This window comes from Pseudophryne corroboree, chromosome 1 (genome assembly GCF_028390025.1).
Source record: "Pseudophryne corroboree isolate aPseCor3 chromosome 1, aPseCor3.hap2, whole genome shotgun sequence".
NCBI lineage: Eukaryota > Metazoa > Chordata > Amphibia > Anura > Myobatrachidae > Pseudophryne > Pseudophryne corroboree.
Window position 1 is genome coordinate 781296034 of NC_086444.1, and position 19531 is coordinate 781315564.

At 43.2% G+C, this 19531-nt stretch overlaps 1 long non-coding RNA gene across 1 annotated transcript in view; it reads left to right on the forward strand.

The window, feature by feature from the left end:
- LOC134910218 (uncharacterized) overlaps window positions 1–19531 on the forward strand; it is a 179280-nt gene that overhangs the window by 123887 nt on the left and 35862 nt on the right. Inside the window, exon 3 of the long non-coding RNA XR_010176147.1 lies at window positions 9479–9569. This is a non-coding gene — a long non-coding RNA (uncharacterized LOC134910218). The remainder of the gene's footprint in view (window positions 1–9478; window positions 9570–19531) is intronic.

The following is a 19531-nucleotide window of genomic DNA, read 5'->3' on the forward strand; positions in this document are numbered from 1 at the left end:
TTGCAAATGAATATATACGATTTACAGGTTTCCCTGACAACTCACAACCATGTGGATAGAATGCTACATACAAACTCTACACACTAACTTTATCCAGATTGCAGTAAATCACATTCTGTTTGACTGTAGAAATGTACTAAATAACCAGACAGCCACATATTTTTTCTTCGGGAGGCTTGCCACCTAGCAATAGCAGGTGGATTAGGCAGAAAGCCTCACGAAAATGTTGAGGGAGAGCAGAGTAAAAGAATTTTCACCACCTCTCCCCACACATGCAGTGGCTGGCGGGCGTGCACACTGCGTCACTTGCACGCGCATGGTCACGTGAGCGCGCACCTTAGCTGCTGGTCAGATTTTTTCAGAAGCTGACTGGTGGCAAACCTGTCCCTAAAGCATAGAGAAAATGCAGTATAACCTTAATGTTTAAGTAGCCATGTATTAGCCACTGTAAGAGAAGAGCCACGAGTAGTGCTTTGAAACTAGGGATGGTTTATACTGCAACTGACAACATTCCCAAAGGAAGAAGGAAGTAACAAAGTTTAACCTTTGCGCTATAATCGATAGCAGACACAAGAAATTGAAACAGGTAGTATTGGCTGCACTTCAGGCCTAAACGTCCAAGATGGAAGTAGTCTGCTTCTTTATTGGCGGCTGCTTGCGGCTTCATTGGGTCCCTCGGTGCGCCTAAGGGAACGAGAGGGAGGATATCAATATCTGATATAGAGTTCTCTAGAGGAAACAACAGCCCTAGCAACAATGGTGCAAACCAAGGGTGGGAAGGGTGGGAGCTGTTGCTAGGTGGCAATACTGTTGCCTAGAACAAATCCAGTTTGCAGGTCATAGATTCCTGCAACTAGTGTTAGCTGCCTGGGAAACAAAGCTTTAATTATAACTGCCAGAATGTATCCTGCAGACTGCTACATAATGAATAAATGATACAAATGTATCTAATAATATAAAACATAAGAAGACACTGCTCGTGTTGCAGACTTCCTCCGGAGCATCTACAGAAAAGATGTAAAAGATAACATGTCATTCAGACCGTCAGGTTTAACAGTTTTTAATGTATGAATCCAAAACGCCTCCTTTTGTAACAATTTTCGATCTCTGTCACCACGTCTAGATCCTTTTCGGACAAAATAGATTATTTTGTACCTCAACATGGACAAGCCGTGGTCACGTTGTGGTCTGCAAAGTGGCAGGCAACCGGTTGGTCTGAGCCTTTGCCCTCTAAGGCTGCTCTAATCAGAGGCGGATTTAGACCTCATGGGGCCCTAAGCAAGACGTTTATTTGGGGCCCTCCTTCCTCAGACGATCCTCAGTGTGCCACCCCCCCCCCCCCCCACACACACACACACACATACCAATTGTAGCAGACAGGTCCCCGCTCTTTATGCCGGCCCCAAATCAGTGAATGCTCCCCAATCTGCCCCCAGGCAGGTAGATAGTTGTACTGGTATATTTATTATAACTATTTATTACCAGTTATTTATATTGCAAATACATTTTCTGTAGTGCTTTACAGAGAACGTTTGGCATTCAAATCAGTCCCTTCCACAGTGTTTCTTACAACCTATATATGAAAGTTGCCCTTTGGGGACCCAGTGGACCTTTACCTGTCACTGTATATTATTGCGAGGACCTGTGCACCACTACTGAGAAGCTACTACACACGGAGAGGCGGAGGACGCTGCACGCGGCGGCTGTAAGATGGGAGCTCGCTTGGCTAAAGGCACCTGCGGTGTGCCGAGTCCCGGTGCTGGATAAAATCCTTAGAGGTCAAGGACACCTCTCTTATATCCTCAGAATTAACTACCTTGCTGGGAGCACACGTAAATACCTGTATTGGTAAAGATCAATTTTCTCCATTGCAAAATATTGCTTGTTTTATTTACTAAACATTATTTGCACAAGTATAAGTGATCTCCTTATGTAGGAACACGGACATTGTTTCTGTATTACGGCAGACAGTGAAGTCCTCTGTGGATAACGTTTTATAGTTTTTAAATTCATGATCCACCTCTTTGCATTTATTGTACATTGTGTTTTGTATTTTGGATAATATTATATTGTTTTTTAGATGAGACTAGTCATCACTGATTAAAATCAATTATAAATGTTTTAGATTTGTTGAATCAAGTTTATTCATGTACTATTGCTTCATTTTAATTAAATAGCGCAGGGAGAAAAAAGTTGTTTTATTTAATCTATATATGACACATGTACACATTCATGCTAGGTTAATTGGCTCCCAACAAAATTAACCCTATCAGTATATTTCTGGATTGTGGGAGGAAACCCATGCAAGTATGGGGAGAATATACAAACTCCACACATAAAAAGATACAACAAAAAAATTAAATGGAGCGCCTGTGTCTTTTATACTAAAAGAAATGAGCCCATGTTCGCTTCACTCAAGGGGCTGTGTAATACCCTATTATTCAAACGAGTAATTAGCAAAGGATAGAGAGCTGCGATCATGGGGTCACACCTTGTACAGATAATACATATCCACAGAGCCGAAATTATAACAAAAAATTTACATTTACTATACACATTCTAAAGAGCATAAAAACAAAACATCCATGTATTATATAAAAACGTAGGTTAAAAAAACAATAATAGCCTTGTGTCAGCTAACAATTATTTTTTTCTCTAAAGCCGACAGATCATATTAGCAATTATTCAGCTGGTTCAAGTGTTCTCCTGCTGTTTGGATATCCAATTATAGTTGGTAACGGTGCTGTCTGTGTCTATTTAGCACTTATTATATATTCATAACAGTCAGGCAAAAGAACAGTTGTGGTTACCACAGGAGAGTTTAGAATGATACTATGTTGCGGGTAATCATTACAATGTGTCAGGATGTTACCTTATACCGCTAGGAGACTCAGCAGAAATAGAACTGTCCCCGGATCCGAGCATCCTCGGATATTAGTATTCATGGGGTTTCACCGGCTGCTGATCCCCCGAGTTGTCCGTTGGCTGTGTGTGGCCTACCGCACACAGCCTATGATAGCGGACAAGTGATGCTGGCGCTTCGGTCCCGAGTAAGTACTGCTCGGCATGTGCGGCTCAGCGGGTACAGTGAGAGGGGCTTGTTGCAGAGTCCCATGAATTAATCTCGCTGTTACCGGACAATTACCTCCGTGGTAAACTTGGCATGCACTGTTGCTGCAAGAAAGGGGGAGGAGTTCTGACGCGTTTCGTCACGGCCTCCGGGAACAGTTCTATTTCTGCTGAGTCTCCTGTACAGCCAGTACATATGTAATTGCCAGCCTTATGTGTGAGAAAGTGGCCATTAGAAGGGGTTTTAAAATTGGAAATATCAATATGGACCACAGAATCTTTGATGTTGCGCCCTCTTCTAAAGGAGGGCAGAATGGAACAATCTTGTAGCATGGTAAAATTAGGGTCCGAAGTGACCACTGGCCACATCTGTCTGTCTTTTTTCACTATTTTGTGGCTGATACCTGATAAGTCCTGGGGCCATACCATGCAGTTCTTTTGATTCGAATCGTTTTCCTTTTTGGCAGCAATTAGGGCTTCATCTCTTGAATTGGTAAGAGCTCAATTCCTGGCTGTTCTAATAATCTTGTAATGATAACCCCATTGGAGGAATTTGATACCATCTTGTCCATCTGTCTCCTAGCATCATCATCTTCGCTGCAAATTCTTCTGACACGAACAAATTGCGAGAAGGGTAGACCCCTCTTAGTTGCTGTGGGGTGGTCGCTAGTAGCATGGAGTAATGTATTCTAATCAGTACTTTTAGTGGACATGGTAAAAAACACAGAGAAGTGCTGTCGTTGAAAGTATTAATGCAATTTATTAAACATTATTTATCACAAAATTATAAATAAACCAAGAATCCTGAAACTTGAAAAAAGTGACTGGTAATGTGTTCCAAACATTAGTAGCTTTGGTTTAAGATAGTAACAAATGAATAACACACTAAAAAGCTCCCCTGAAACAGTGTATCCACCTTTACTTAAGATGGTAAAGTATAGCTCTTATGATTGAAGGGAACTCCTCAAGGTAAGCTCCACGCATGGGCTAATTGAACATATGAGCTCGTTAGATGTTTAGAAATTTGAGAGTCCATCCATAATGTAAATATAGTGAACAGTTCACAATTATGATGTTCACTGCGTTATAGTTTGGATATATACCGACTTAACACCTTTTTGCTCCCAGTGGTCTCATCCAATATTAAGAGGCTTTATTAGGATAACGTAATGAGCACAGTTCAATGCACAGCTTGGTAACAATTAAGCATATGTCGCTATTAGGCAGTCTAGTGCAGTGCTTACTCCAGCCTCTATTTTTGTGCAGATGATCAGTGATTCCTTAATGCTCGTGGGCGCCGGCTGCCCGCTCCGCTAACTGCGGTGAAAAGGAAGCTGTCCGGAGCTTGTAAAGGTGACGGCTGATGGGACTCTCAATGGATGGCGGTCAGAAATACATGAGCCCAAGCCATTAACCGCTCTCTCTCGCAGTGGTGCAGTGGGAGCCTCCAGAGATGTGCTGTTGGATGTTTGTAGTCAGTCTCTGATTTTGACAGTCAGCAGGATACCGGGCGGGATTCTTAACACGTTTCTCAGCCTCAAGTCCGGGGCTGTTTCATCAGAAGCTGTTTGACTATATACAATAAAAAATGTTGGACTCTTTGCAATTAAAATAAAGTCTGGCGAGCACTTTGTATACCTGTGATGTACATACATACACACATACATACATACATACATACATACATACATACATATATATATATATATATATATATATATATATATATATACACTGCTCAAAAATATAAAGGGAACACTAAAATAACACATCCTAGATCTGAATGAATGAATGAAATATTCTTATTAAATACTTTGTTCTTTACATAGTTGAATGTGCTGACAACAAAATCACACAAAAATTATCAATGGAAATCAAATTTATTAACCCATGGAGGTCTGGATTTGGAGTCACACTCAAATTTAAAGTGGAAAAACACACTACAGGCTGATCCAACTTTGATGTAATGTCCTTAAATCAAGTCAAAATGAGGCTCAGTAGTGTGTGTGGCCCCCACGTGCCTGTATGACCTCCCTACAACGCCTGGGCATGCTCCTGATGAGGTGGCGGATGGTCTCCTGAGAGATCTCCTCCCAGACCTGGACTAAAGCATCCGCCAACTCCTGGACAGTCTGTGGTGCAATGTGGCGTTGGTGGATGGAGCGAGACATGATGTCCCAGATGTGCTCAATTGGATTCATCAATACCATCGTCTTGCAGGAACTGCTGACACACTCCAGCCACATGAGGTCTAGCATTGTCTTGCATTAGGAGGAACCAAGAGCCAACCGCACCAGCATATGGTCTCACAAGGGGTCTGAGGATCTCATCTCGGTACCTAATGGCAGTTAGGCTACCTCTGGCGAGCACATGGAGGGCTGTGCGGCCCCCCAAAGAAATGCCACCCCACACCATTACTGACCCACTGCCAAACCGGTCATGCTGGAGGATGTTGCAGGCAGCAGAACGTTCTCCTTGGCATCTCCAGACTCTGTCACGTCTGTCACATGTGCTCTGTGAGAACCTGCATTCATCTGTGAAGAGCACAGGGCGCCAGTGGCGAATTTGACAATCTTGGTGTTTTCTGGTAAATACCAAACGTCCTGCATGGTGTTGGGCTGTAAGCACAACCCCCACCTGTGGATGCCGGCCCCTCATACCACATTCATGGAGTCTGTTTCTGATCATTTGAGTAGACACATGCACATTTGTGGCATGCTGGAGGTCATTTTGTAGGGCTCTGGCAGTGCTCCTCTTGTTCCTCCTTGCACAAAGGCGGAGGTAGCGGTCCTGCTGCTGGGTTGTTGCCCTCCTACTGCCTCCTCCGCGTCTCCTGATGTACTGGCCTGTCTCCTGGTAGCGCCTCCATGCTCTGGACACTACGCTGACAGACACAGCAAACCTTCTTGCCACAGCTCGCATTGATGTGCCATCCTGGATGAACTGCACTACCTGAGCCACTTGTGTGGGTTGTAGACTCCGTCTCATGCTACCACTAGAGTGAAAGCACCGCCAGCTTTCAAAAGTGACCAAAACATCAGCCAGAAAGCATAGGAGCTGAGAAGTGGTCTGTGGTCACCACCTGCAGAACAACTCCTTTATTGGGGGTGTCTTGCTAATTGCCTATAATGCCCACCGGTTGTCTATTCCATTTGCACAACAGCATGTGCTATTGATTGTCAATCAGTGTTGCTTCCTAAGTGGACAGTTTGATTTCACAGAAGTGTGATTGCTTGGAGTTACATTGTGTTGTTTTAGTGTTCCCTTTATATTTTTGAGCAGTGTATATATATATATATATATATATATATATTGCAGCACTTTCTTGTAATGGGCTCTAGGCTCCATGCATATACAAAGAAAGGCAGGCGGCACTCACCGGACATGAGAACAATTCATGTATTACTATCAGATACTTAATGTGTTTGCAGGATATCCTGAATAATGTCATGACTCTTACATACTAGGGAATTCTACAATTTACTGTACAATAAATTTGAGGATTCAACTTTGAGTGGTGGCTGGTAATACATTTATTTTTATACTTATTCTAGTATTGTTTCAAAAACAAATGTTTTGTATTAATTTTAAAATAATTAGCGAAGTTAACTTATTACTCAATACATTTTATTATTTATTTTAAAGGTTATTGTGGATATCCTTCAAAACCTTGGCTGTTAACCCCTTTTTAAAAACCAAGTGGAAGATACTAAAAGCGTTATAATTCAGCCCACATTGCAACTCATGGAATTATTGAGCGCACATTTGGGGCTCTGAAAAGTAGGTTTTTGGTGACTGTCCAAATAGGTTAGATAATTGCAGTATTCAGCCTCTAAAGCAGTGGTCTCCAACCTTAATTGGAGTGTGAGCTACTTTCAGAAAATAAAACCTCTGGAAGAGCTACCCCTCCCCCGCAATGAGCACGCATTCCTGTGAAAGTGGGTGTGGCCTCAGAAAAGTGGATGTGGCCTCGCAACAGTAATGTTCCCCAGCAGTGCCAGATACACAAATAATGTCCCCCAGCAGTGCCAGATACACAAATAATGTCCCCCAGCAGTGCCAGATACACAGATAATGTCCCCCAGCAGTGCCAGATACACAGATAATGCTCCAGCAGTACCAGATACACAAATAATGTCCCCCAGCAGTGCCAGATACACAAATAATGCACCCCTGCAGTGCCAGATACACAAATAATGCCCCCCATGCAGTGCCAGATACACAGATAATGCCCCAGCAGTACCAGATACACAGATAATGTCCCCCAGCAGTGCCAGATACACAGATAATGCCCCAGCAGTACCAGATACACAAATAATGTCCCCCAGCAGTGCCAGATACACAAATAATGCACCCCATGCAGTGCCAGATACGCAGATAATGCCCCAGCAGTACCAGATACACAGATAATGTCCCCCAGCAGTGCCAGATACACAGATAATGCCCCAGCAGTACCAGATACACAAATAATGTCCCCCAGCAGTGCCAGATACACAAATAATGCACCCCTGCAGTGCCAGATACACAAATAATGCCCCCCATGCAGTGCCAGATACACAAATAATGCCCCTCAGCAGTACCAGATACACAAATAATGCCCCCACCTGCAGTGCCAGATACACAAATAATGCCCCCATGCAGTGCCAGATATACAAATAATGCCCCCCCTGCAGTGCCAAATACTCAAATAATGCCCCCCTGCAGTGCTAGATACACAAATAATATCCCCCAGCAGTGTCAGATACACAAATAATGTCCCCCAGCAGTGCCAGATACACAAATAATGCCCCCCTTGCAGTGACAGATACACAAATAATGCCCCCCTGCAGTTCCAGATACACAAATAATGTCCCCCCTGCAGTGTCAGATACAAAAATAATGCCCCCTTCTGCAGTGCCAGATACACAAAAACTCCCCCCCTGAAGTGCCAGATACACAAATAATGCCCCCCCTGCAGTGCCAGATACACAAATAATGCCCCCCTGCAGTACCAGATACAGAAATAATGCCCCCACCTGCAGTGCCAGATACACAAATAATGCCCCCATACAGTGCCAGATACACAAATAATGCCCCCCTGTAGTGCCAGATACTCAAATAATGCCCCCCTGCAGTGCTAGATACACAAATAATGTCCCCCAGCAGTGCCAGAAACACAAATAATGCCCCCCTGCAGTGACAGATACACAAATAATGCCCCCTCAGTGCCAGATACACAAATAATGCATCCCCAGCAATACCAGATACACAAATAATGCCCCGTCCTGCAGTGTAAGATACACAAATAATGCCCCCCTGCAGTGCCAGATACACAAATAATGCCCCCCTGCAGTGCCAGATACACAAATAATGCCCCCCTGCAGTGTCAGATACACAAATAATGCCCCCACCTGCAGTGCAAGATACCCAAATAATGCCCACACCTGCAGTGCCAAATATACAAATAATGCCCACCTGCAGTGCCAGATACACAAATAATGCCCCCTCCTGCAGTGCCAGATACACAAATAATGACCCCCTGCAGTGCCTGATGCACAAATAATGCTCCCCCTGCAGTGCCAGATACTCAAATAATGCCCCCACCTGCAGTACTAGATACACAAATAATGTCCCCCAGCAGTGCCAGATACACAAATAATGCCCCCTCTGCAGTGACAGATACACAAATAATGCCCCCCTGCAGTGCCAGATACACAAGTAATGTCCCCCAGCAGTGCCAGATACACAAATAATGACACCCCTGCAGTGACAGATACACAAATAATGCCCCCCCTGCAGTGCCAGATACACAAATAATGCCCCCCTGCAGTGCCAGATACACAAATAATGACACCCCTGCAGTGACAGATACACAAATAATGCCTCCCCTGCAGTAACAGATACACAAATAATGCCCCCCTGCAGTGCCAGATACACAAATAATGCCCCCCTGCAGTGCCAGATACACAAATAATGCCCCCCTGCAGTGCCAGATACAAGTAGTACTCCCCAGATACAATGTCAGATACAAATAGTACTGCCCCTGCAGCTGACGCTCGCTTATGTGAGTCTGGGGAGGAGATGAGGAGAGCCCGGCACTAGCACAGCGCGTGGTGTGCCTCAGTCTCCTGCTCCAACCGGCACTGACGTCTCCTGCCATGCAACCATTTGAAATATGGTGCAGACCGCCAGCCAATCAGGAGCCGACGCATGTTCTCTGATTATCTGATGGCTGGCACCATATTAATATGCACCCAGCGCCGCCACATCAAGCTACTTAAAAAGCTGTGCTGAGCTTCCAGTCGCTCGCGAGCGACGGGTTGATGACCACAGCTCTATAGAGTGCAAAATTACTACTATATGCTGCATGTTGCATAATATATGCATCAATAATAATATACCAATGGCTGTTCTTCCAAACCTACTCCAGGATCCTGAGGTTGATGCTAATGTTGAAGGGAATTACTCCACAATGGTTGGAAATGACGTTAAAGCCAAGCTAGTTGAGGATTTCTTCTCTTGTAAGTATTTAAATAATTTTAATGCAACATGTTAACCAATATTTACTAGGTGATGTGTGTAATGTTCAATTTATCTTTAGTACTGTTCTCTCTGTGAAATGCCACAGAGTGTTCAATTTACTGAGCATTTTACAGAGTTAAAGTGGAAAAAAACAAATCTATACCACAGAGAAAATGTGATCACAACAGGTGCGCTCATAGTAAGTGTGCAGCCAGAAAGTTTTACCAAGTAGGATTCCCCTCACCTCCACCAAAACATAAATACACAAAGAAAGAGAGGTAAACTTATCCAACGCTACTTATCAGGTGGCATTTTTTTTTTTTTGCAGAATCTCGTCCAATGATGTTTCTTATAAGCCAAGGTTGAATCCGAATCCGCCCCAAAAAACAATCATATGGGTATATACATAGTGAAGTACATTATTTTAATAACACAAACTTAATAAATCACATAAAAGCTCCACACATAACAAACATAAAACAATGGTAGCCTTAATGACTGTGATAATCATGAAATTACCAGAAGGGTAAGAAGAACTGACAGGTGCAGTTCAGAAACAGCGCATGCAATGTGAGTTCCGGGCTTCCACAGTTCTTTAGCGGCACTGATTCAGCCTCTCTGGATTAATCTATCACCGTCACGCTGGCAGCCAATTGTAGATGTCCCCACTTCCAACGTGTTTCTACCCCGGCGCTGGGGTCTTTATCAAGGAATCCCGGACGTGTAAGTGTGGAGCGGTCATACTGAGCCTTAAAAAGGGCATTCAGTCCAATGGTGTTCCGCCTTTCACAGCTGGTCACAATCTAGTGATTTATTACAACTCCCAGGGTTCCGAGCTGTATAATGTGGCCATCATCATGGTGACGCTTCGTCACTTCCGGTCTATTACATCACTTCCAATTCAGTTTCCATACCGATGGTTTAATAGCATCTCACCGGCCGCCGCTGATCTCTATACATTCCTATACTACATGTACAGTGATCATTGGCTAAGGGGTTGATTCCGAGTTGATCGCTATTTTTTTTCGTTCGCACAACAAATTTGCAATATTGCGAACACGTTGCACAATAGCGAATAACCGCCCCCAACGTATTTTTACTATTTCGTACGCAGAATTACTAAAAGTAGGCGTATGCCAAATGACATCGCACTAATGCGAACCCATCGCATTACCACAAACCTCATCGTAAAAATTCTAACTTCTTGTAGATTTACACATTCCTCTTAAAATTGCACACACTTTTGCAAAAAACCGCACAGCAATGTTTTTTTTTTAATTAAAGTTAAATTACAGCTTTCAGTTCAAACTCCACAAGCCTTCCTCAATTACAATTACAATTAGTGTAATGAATAATAATGGTCATGACCAATTAAGTCTTCAAAGAATGCCATAATCGGCCATCAACATTGAAATTTATAAAAGAAAAATATAGATGTGGTAAATGTGCCTGGTCTAATGCTATTTTTTTTTTTGTGTGTGTGTAGAGGTGTAGTTTGTGAATAAATGTGTTTACATGTTTTTTTAAACAATAACCTCCTAACTCATTTTTTTTGTTTATTTTTTAAAGTTTAAAATAAAATTCTTAATTTAGATGTGTGAAATGTTTAAGGTAACCAATTTCTGCTAGCCAATCTGCTGTTCCTTTATTGCATTAATAAACACAACACCCGCTTAACTTGAAATACATTTTTATTAATTTTTAACTTTTTTTTTTTGCATGTTATTTTTTGTTCTTTTTTTTTTTTTTTTTTTTTTACAACATTTTTGAAGCTGGTCCACAGTTGCCAGCAAGGCTTCCAGCTGATGGCGCATGGTGGCCCCAATGCCCGCAAAAGTAGTGGGATCTCCAACTGCAACATCTGAAATTAAGAGGCAAAATAAACATTACTAACTTACTCACATTACCTGTTATACAAGCAAGGCACAAAGCACACTTTAATGCAGGCATGTCCAAACGGTGGCCCTCCAGCTGTTGTGAATCCACATATACCAGCATGCCTTGACCTAGTTTTGCTGTCAGAGAATGCTAAAGCTGTGTCAGGGCATGCTGGGATGTGTAGTTTCTCAACAGCTGGAGGGCCGCAGTTTGGACATGCCTGCTTTAATGGCAAAGTGACTACATCATGGATGTTTTAATGAGAAAACAGTAGCAGACCAACACACAAGCCTGCTCAGCAATGTTTGTTATTGTATAAATTTTTTATTAAAAAGTGTACCACACCATGGGGTACATTTACTAAGATGGGAGTTCTATTTAAGATGGTACGTTGCCCATAGCAACCAATCAGATTCCACATATTATCTTCTAGAAAGTTGCTAAATAAATGAGAAGTTGAATCTGATTGGTTGCTATGGGCAACATCCCATCTTAAATATAACTCTCATCTTAGTAAATGTAACCCCATGCTGGGATTCATTCATATCTGGAGTGAAGCAGACTTATTTTTTTGGGGGTTGGGCATGCATCATCACACTGCATATCAACATCTTCACAAGGACAACATATCCTAGCATGGCCACACTCCCTGAAAGCCTGCCTTACGACATAAGGTCAAACAGGTTATTTTTTTTATTAAATTAATCATTTTTTGAGTGTAACTTTCACAACACAAATCACTGTGTCCTTAGCCTGCCTAACAAAGTGAAGCATGCGAGTTGAATGTGCAAATATTGGAATACCCAGGCACAAGTGTAAAAGTCCAACTATATACCAAACTCCACTCAGGTCTAACTGTTTTGCTGAAAATCGAGCACATATAAACCCTGTTGTCCAGGCAACCCTGTCGACATAATGAGTGTCGACCTAGAGTGGGCAGCCTAAACATTGCAGACGTACACACTGTACATCTAATGATCCTCACACAAATGTTAATGCAACATCCATACTATGATGATGAAGACAAACATTTTACCTTGGCACAAGATTGGCCCCAGTACAACACTGCATTTATTAGAATGTGAAGTTAAATTTGACAAAAAAATAAATGACCATGTGTGTCAACTTACTCTCCTCTGCCACTTGAGCACCGCCCAGAATTTCCTCCGGGGCCTATAGTGCCCATTCTGAAGGTGGGGATAGCGGCTGGATGGGGGAAGGAGTATGGAAGGGGGAAGGAGGCTGGATTTGGGAAGGAGGCTGGATTTGGGAAAGAGGATGGAAGGGGGAGATGGTTACAGAGGGTGGGTCAGATTGAGAGGGAGAGGGTGGCGGAGAGGGGGATTGGGCCACAGAGGGGGAGGGGGGCAGAGAGGGGGATTGGGAAACAGAGGGGGAGGGGGGCAGAGAGGGGTTTGGGAAAGAGAGGGGGAGGGGGGCGGAGAAGGGTTTTTTGAAAGAGAGGGGGAGTGGGGCAGAGAGGGGGATTGGGAAAGAGAGGGGGAGGGGGGCGGGGAGGTGGGTTGGGCCACAGAGGGGGAGGGGGGCAGAGAGGGGGTTTGGGAAAGAGAGGGGGAGGGGGCGGAGAAAGGGTTTTTGAAAGAGAGGGGGAGTGGGGCAGAGAGGTTGATTGGGAAAGAGAGCAAGTTATTGGGTTTAGCCGACAGCCTGTGTAGCAACTCAGTACAACAACATAAATTTTTTTCACAAGCACTTTGCTACACAGTAAGTACTGAAAGCCATAACCACACACAATGTGGAAACTTGTCATTTTTGTGCTACAATAGTGGAATTACACAGTCTGCTAATTTTCTCACTATAGCACTTCTTACTGAAAATGTGCAGTTTTTACATTAAAAGTGTCTGGTACTACTAATCTCAGTGTAATAAACATGTTTAATGTAATGTGTTTAACTTACTGCGTCTACGGTGAATTTGTATTTGTTGGCGCAGCTCCGCCAACAGCTCCGGCGTGCAATGGCGGAGGTCACTCCACCGCCACTCTAATTGTATGATGCTGCGCCGTATCCGTGTGTGGGTCCACGTAGGCCTCGCACTTAACCCTATTAGGTATAAAGGGCCCTGCGTGGCCTACGCGGCGGACCATAACAGCTATTAGAACGCGCAGCTCCCAGCGACTGAAGGCAACTGCGCGCATGGTGCCAATGGCGTTTTCCATACATGGGCATATATTTATAGTGTGTGGTGGCATTTGATTGGTTGTAATTGTATGGTGTCATCTGTATTAAACTTTATTGATATGTGTACATTAATGTCCGGGACAGTGTGTACAGTTAGAATCAGTGGAGATTCGCACCCATGGGGACACACACACACACACACACACACACACACACACACACACACACACACACTTATTTTTTTAAATTTGTATTCCAAAGTCATGCTTCTAAATTAATAGCATTGTAGGTTTGTAGGATAAAAGCAAATACAAACAAACATGACAATGTTTAGGTTTATGTCTCTAGATAGTTCTACAGATACATACACACATATACCATTAATATTTGGTTGCTATTCATAAACATATAAGTCTACATACATACATATATATATATATATATATATATATATATATATATATATATGTATATATATATATATATATATTAAGGGGGAAAAAATATATATATATAGAGAGAGAGACAGAGAGAGAGAGAGAGACAGAGAGAGATAGATAGAGAGAGAGTGACAAAGAGAGAGCAACAAAAAATATATATTTATTGTGCCTCTTTTTCTGGTAAGACAAAACACAACTAAGTGTTAAAATCTGTTTACTCACCACATTTTGCAGGAACAATCAGCTAACACAAAGTCACAAAGTGTATGTTTTTTATGGTCAGATGTGTCATTTTTAAGGTAAACAGATGCACAAGCCAAACATACAAAAACAAAAAAGAAAAAAAATCTGTTATTGTTGGTTAATAACACAAGTACCACAAATAAATAAAAAAATTAAAAAATAAACCATTGTATACAACAATCTTACACAACAAATATGATAAGGAGAACATAACAGATTAATTATGTATTGAAACAATATTAAATTATCACAAAACACAAGCAACACACTGTGAACTTTACCAAGCTCCCTAAATGCCATCAGTCCCAAAAAATAAACACGTACAGACAGTTTGGGGAGACAAAAAATAAATAAATAAATACCTGAAATAATCACGCACAATGCGAGCCCTTACAGCATTACCCCGGCAGTACACACTCCCCACACAGAATGTCCGGCCAACCCCTGGCTCCTCATCCGGCAATTCCTCTGTGTGGGGAAGCTCCACGCGACTCCTTACAGTGATGTTATGAAGGATAGCGCACAGGACCACAATTTTACTTACCATCTCCGGCGAATACATGATGTCGCCACCAGTGCGGTGGAGCACACGAAAACGCCCTTTAAGGACACCAATCGTGCGCTCCACCAGCTGTCTAGTGGCAGTAAGCACGGAGTTAAATGCCGACTGTGGTCCTGGCCTGGGTTTACTGTAAGGAGTCATGAGCCAGGGGGTGCAAGGATATCCACGGTCTCCTGTTTGATAATATGAGAATAGAAAAATTATAAAAGCAACATTAAAGAATGTAATTCAAAAAATATGAATGTTCCAATAATATAACCAAAATAACTCACCCAATAGCCACATGTCTTGGCCTTCCATCGTTCTTAATCTTTGCCATATCCCTGATTGTCTAATGACATGGGCATCATGGGAGTTCCCAGTGAACTTAGCATTCAAGGACAGGATCTGTAGGGATGGGCCACAAACAACCATTACATTCAGAGAATAAAACAGTTTCCTGTTTCTATAGATTTCTTCATTATGTCTTGGCGCAACAATGGCAACGTGTCCCATCCACAACCCCAATAACTTGTGGGAAGCAACTACCACCTTCCTGAAATTGCCGCTTCACCACAGCCAGGGCACCAGCATCCAAAGGCATTGATATAAATTGCTTAACTCGGGTTAAGAATGCTTGGCTGACATGCCGCAGGACCTTACTGAACTGGCCCTGCGACATTCCAACCAGATTACCAATTACATGCTGGTATGAACCAGTGGCCAAAAAATGTAACACAGCAAGGAATTGTGTCAATGCTGGTATTGCTGTAGGATACCTAATGGATTGTTCTAGATCACTCTCTATTATGGAGAGAGTGTCTAGGATTAGATGAGGTGGCAGTCTGTATCTGCGCAAGACAACATCATCAGGCATCCCAAAAAGGAGGACACGGGTACGGAAAATTGGTGGCCTTGCACACCACCGTTGCCTTGGAGGATGAGGAGCCGGTTGGGGTTGGAGGACTTGCGCCGGTTGAAGTGGGAGTGCTTCCGCCGGTCGGGTGGGGGGAGGGCTTCCGCTGCCACATCACCAACTTAAAATGAAGGTAAGAATCAGTAAAACACACAATCAATTAAAAACACACATTGGCAAACCAAAAAAATAACAAAATATGGGTGTTCAAACACTTACTGCAGGAGCGTACTCCATATCTTCATGATGAAAATACGGAACAAAAAAAAAAAAAAATACACAGTTAGCTACGTAGCTACAACATAGGTTACCAACACAACTAACAATTAATATAGAAAAAAACAACAACATAAAATTACTGCAACAAGATATTAATTACCTACTAAGTGTGAAATTCATTAAATTGAGCCAAACAAAAAAGGAGTAAGATAATAGGCCACTTACCTGCTCAGAAAATAAAAGGAAACTTTGCTCACAAACTCAATCCAAATAAGGCCTACTTTGGCCAGAAAAATAATAACTGTAAAGCAAACTAAGGAGCCACCTACAAGAGAGATAAAATGCCAATAAGAAAAGAAACAGCACACACTGTCAGCACTCCAACATCATGCCACCCAGGGACAGACCACTTACCTGCTCAGAAAATAAATGAACAAATTTCTGCAAAACTCAAGCCAAATAAGGACTACTTTGGCCAGAAAAATAATAACTGTAAAGCAAACTAAAGAGCCACCTACAAGAGAGAGAAAATGCCAATAAGAAAAGAAACAGCACACACTGTCAGCACTAGAACGGGCATACTGTAGATTACATGTAACATAACTATTAGATACTACATGTAAACACAGATAATAAATACAACATTAACCACCATACTAAATGATCAAATTACAAACCACTACAAAAGAGCATTGCACACCCATACATACTCTGTTTTGTAATACACTAACTAATTTTTAAATTTTAAAAAAGTTGTGTTAAATACGCCAAATGCAACACAACAGTAAGAAATTTGCAAGCTAACAAACGCACATTTTTAAGCAAAATACTGCAATAAAAACTCACTCTGAAATGTGCTATGCACCACGTCCACCTTGCTTCTGTCTTGATCAGTATTTCTCATCATACACCCACTCACACAGGCTGCAGTCAAGGCGTTTAAATAGCCAGTACAATTACTGGAAGTATTTGCATAATTGACACCTGTGACACCTGTGCGAATTTCCGCACTGGAAATCACACGCAGCTATAAAACGCAATACAGCTGTGCAAACACACATGCCACCAGCAACATGGCTACACGTGAGCAGATGGCAGCAGAGATGGACATGGTGCAGCAGAGAATGAGCGCTTTGACAGCTAGGCGCTTAGTGCTGCGGAGGCAGATGCTGCAAGCTGCCAGTGAGGATGTTGAAATAGCAGGACCAAGTACTGTTGAAACCCCATCTTCTGAGACCCAGGAGTTAGTTGTGAATCCCCTGCCAGACATAGATACTGGGGAAACTGAGGGCGATTCTGGACTACCATATCAAACCCAAAGTACACAAGCAGCTAGTGAAGAGGAAGATGGTGAGGAGGGTCAGGATGATAGCTCACAGGGTACATCCAAAAACGAAAAAGACAGCCCGTCTTCACTAAGAGGGAGTTACGTGTTTTGGTCACACAGGCCATGGAAAAAATTCATAGAGCCAGCAAAAACATGGGTGCTACAACCAAAGATCGAATCTGGAGGGACATCACTCATTCTGTTAATGAAGTCGGCTCAATTGTCCGCACCTCACAGGAAGTTCGAAGATGGTAAGTGTATATTGACACACCATTTTCGGTCCTAATTATTATTACCAACTTAGGTAGATGTGATGTTGCCTATAGCAACCAAATACATAACATGTGTACTAACAATAAAAACAGGTATTCTTAACTTATATGTCCCTTATGTCACAACTGAGGGCCTGAGCTGACGGGAGGCAGCCTCAGTTGTAGGGGCTGAGATGTACCGGAACCTGGGAGGTTGTATCAGACCCCTGGACATGTAAGTAACATGAATAATAACTGCCCGAAGGCGTGACCACGACAACTTGGATAAAAGTCAATGATGTTTATTATGACAACTCCGCAACACAGCAGCAGTAAAAGAAAACGTAAAAGTCAGCAAAGAATAAATACAGTTCCTGGGTACTACAGGATGGCCGGAGCCACAGGGCACTGGTAGTGTGAGATAGTTCTTATAATCTTCTAGATGGAAAGTCCTTACCAGGCCCGACTGTAGCAATGGAGATAACCCAGGATTGTACCAGCTGGTGTTCCAGGAAAAGCTGGGTTGCTGAAGATAAAACGGCTGCTGTGGATACTGGCTGGAACCAGACTGTTGTTAGCACGGAGTGGATACTGGCTGGAACCAGTTAAATAATAAATGAACTTGGGAGCGATGAAATATGAACTGAAATGTAGAACTTGAGAGCGGAGAAATAATAATACCGGTGGAGAGTGGTAAAGTGTAGAAAGGACACCGGCCCTTTAAGAGAAGCTGTACTCTGCTGGAAGCTGGGCTGGAAGCAGGTAATGTTGTAGCTGGAAACAGATGAATCCACAATGGATTGGAGAGTCAGGCTACACCGCAGGTGGAATGCTGGTGCGGGTCTCTATGGTGGAAGTCTTGAGACAGGAGCTGGAACCTGGAAGACAATCACAGGAGAGAGACAAACAGGAACTAGGTTTGACAACCAAAGCACTGACGCCTTCCTTGCTCAGGCACAGTGTATTTATACCTGCAGCAAGGAAGGGATTGGCTAGGCAATTATGCAGATTAACAATACTGACAACAGATTGGAGGAAATGATCAGCTGACAGAATCCAAGATGGCTGCGCCCATGCAGACACTTGGAGGGAAGTTTGGTTTGTAATCCATGTGGTAATGAAAACAGTAATGGCGGCGCCGGCCACTGGAGACAGGAGACGCCAGGCTGACAAGTGCACATCCAACCACGCGGACACAGCGGAGGCAGCGGCTGACGTAATCGCCACTCTGACACTCTGCATGCAGAAGCTCAGGGACGGCGGCGGATGCCGCGGGAGACGCCATGCCAGATGTAATAAGGCGTTACTGTGACAGCGTCTCAGAGAGACAGGAGAGGATGCAGGAATGTGAACATTAGGATAACAGATGGGATCCGGTCCTGGAGCGCTGAGCCAGCCTTAGGAGGCATCTGATGGGTAAGAAATGGCGTCCAGATACCCGGATCGTGACAGCACCCCCCCCCCCTTTAGGAGTGGCCCCAGGACACTTCTTTGGCTTTTGAGGAAACTTGGAATGGAATCTCTGGACCAAGGCAGGAGCATGGACATCAGAAGCATTGGTCCATGAACGTTCCTCAGGACCGTAACCCTTCCGGTCAATAAGATACTGTAGTTGACCGTAACGGTGACGTGAGTCCAGGATCTTGGCCACTTCATACTCAACGCCTCGTTGAGTTTGGACTTTCGGAGTTGGAGGAAGTGAGGAATGAAACCGATTCAAGATCAGCGGTTTCAACAGGGAAACATGGAATGTCCTGGGTATTTTTAAGAAGGGAGGCAACTGAAGTCTGTAAGCAACAGGATTGATGACTTGTTCAATCTTGAAAGGACCGATATAGCGAGGTGCAAACTTCATACTGGGAACTCTTAACCTCAAATTATTTGTGGATAACCATACCCGATCACCCACCTTGAGAGCAGGAACTGCTCGACGCTTCTTATCCGCAAACTTCTTGTACCTGAACGATGCCTTGAGCAGAGCTGATCGTACGCTCTTCCAGATATT